This window comes from Euprymna scolopes, chromosome 27, assembly GCF_053919585.1.
Source record: "Euprymna scolopes isolate OS-2025 chromosome 27, ASM5391958v1, whole genome shotgun sequence".
In the NCBI taxonomy this organism is placed as follows: Eukaryota; Metazoa; Mollusca; class Cephalopoda; order Sepiida; family Sepiolidae; genus Euprymna; species Euprymna scolopes.
The window spans coordinates 22,194,497-22,196,759 of NC_136508.1; the positions used below are offsets into that span (position 1 = coordinate 22,194,497).

General features: G+C 35.3%; 1 pseudogene; it reads right to left on the bottom strand.

The window, feature by feature from the left end:
* Positions 1–857: 857 nt before the first annotated feature.
* Positions 858–963, bottom strand: LOC145249241 (U2 spliceosomal RNA; annotated as a pseudogene).
* Between the last annotated feature and the right edge of the window lie 1,300 nt (positions 964–2,263).

Here is a 2,263-nt window from a genome sequence, read left to right on the forward strand (position 1 = left end):
AAAGTATTTTCCCGATTCACATATATGAATATGAAGCCATAACACTAAAAAATGCGCCATCTTGTGGCAATATAGCAACCCTGTTTTTATAGGCGTAGTTCCGTTGACATGTTCTCTTAGTTATACTTAACAATTATAGCAGTTATTTTTATTATTATTATTATTATTATTATTATTATTATTAACAATTATTTATTATTATAATTATTATTTTTATTATTATTATCATTATAATTGTTATTATCACTTATTTATTATTATAATTATTACTTTTATTATTATTATATCCAGTAAATAAAACGTTGTTTAGTAAATGGTAATTTTTTTGTTTTTTTTTAATTTTATTTTTTTTTTGTTTTTTTGCATTTCCATACACCAAACATGGATACAAAAATCACTAAAACATCCGCTGGGTCATAAGCTTCATTTCGGTACCTTGCCTGGGTGGGTTTCCTTTAGGCTGAGATAAACCGCGTCACACACACACACACACATACATACATACATTAGGAAAATTTATAATAAGAAGATTATTTTATATAAACTTCTTTCCAGTTTACGAAAAACAAGACCGATAGCCATTAGTCGCTTGCTCTTGTGTAATGAATGAATGCGTGAATGTAGGATTGACATGAAATTCTTAAAGATAAACTAAAATGACCGAAAAATGGGCTGAAATGACTTAAATAAATAAAAAGTAAATAACTTAGAATGACTTTAATGAACTTAAGGATGAATTATGCTTAAAAATAACTGGAATCCTTCAAAAACAACTTGAATGATCTGGAGAATGACTTGAATGGCTTTGAGACTGACTGGTTGTAAAGTGGGTAATCATTTTACATTAAATTAATACAGAAAAGTGATCCCCCATTTTATATCACAAAGTTACAAACATAAGTACAACATGTAGTAAGAACAGATACTACACTTTGATTTGGGCCAAAAGGCCAAGAAAAGGGTATTTATTTGCCCCCGCACCGAGCAAATTAGGCACAAGGCCGATTTTTAATGTGAGGAGTGAAGAGGAAATGGGGACCTACTCCCCGGGGAGTAGGGGAGCTGGATAGTGACAACTGGTATGAAGGGTTGCCCCTACATTGACCAAGGTCTTTTATGTGGGGTTGGTATTTATTTGCTCCACCACCGAGCAAATTAGGCACAAGGCCGATTTTTAATGTGAGGAGTGAAGGGGGAAATGGGGAGCAACTTCCCGGGGAGTAGGGGAGATGGATAGTGACAATTGGTATGAAGGGTTGCCCCTACATTGACCAAGGTCTTATATGTGGAGTTACCCCCACATATGGTCTTCGCTTGCAGTATCTGCCGGAATAGATACTACACTTTGATCTATATATTTAATTTATTTCGTTTAAAGAAAAATTTACAATTAAAAAAATTCCAATATAAAATTAAAAAATTTTAAAAAGTAAAATCTCCAAAAGACAAAACAAATTTAGGCACAAGGCCCTATAAGATCGGGGGAGGGGAGTGTTGCAGGGTCTTTGTAACTAAAGTAAAAATGGAGTCTTTGGCGACTTTACTCTTGACTGGCAACATTTACCACAATACCTCATTCACTCTGTGAAGTCTAAAGCTAACTAATGAAAACCCCAGAGTTTTTACAAAAAGGATATATATACAATTTCTGTATGTGTGTGTGTGTGTGCGCGCATTTTTTTTACAATTTTTATTTATTTTTTTTTTTTTTAATTAAAATGTGTGTGTGTGTGTGTGAAAAAGTTTAATTCATTGGAAAAAATAAAAAGTTCTTGAATTTGGAAGAAAAACAGTTCGTGTTGGGGCGTGGGAAATATAGAAAAAATGTACAAAAAATAAAATTGCCTAGTGCATTGTTAGTAAGGTCCCTCCCTAAGCTAATCTAAGTAGTTAGATCGCCTACTGTTTTCTGGGGAATATATTAGGTGGTGACCTTCGAGTAGGGGTTGATCAGAGGATGATAAAACAAAAAGATAGGGGGGGGGTAGTGGTAGGGTAGCCTCGGAAGGTTCTCTAGTGCCCCCCCCCCAAAAAAAAACCATCGGGCCACAGGATCTAGGACCCAGTACTACATGTGCCATGCCTATGGTGGTAACACGAATTCAAACTTGGCGCCTCGTCAGATGCACAAGCTAGCGTCATACACCCACCTCTTGTCAAAGGCCACTCGAGGCAACCTCTTCCAATCGCATCTGATCTTTACTTTAAGCAGATGTTTAAAGTAGACGATCAGATCCCAATCCGGAACAGATATACCTTCGTG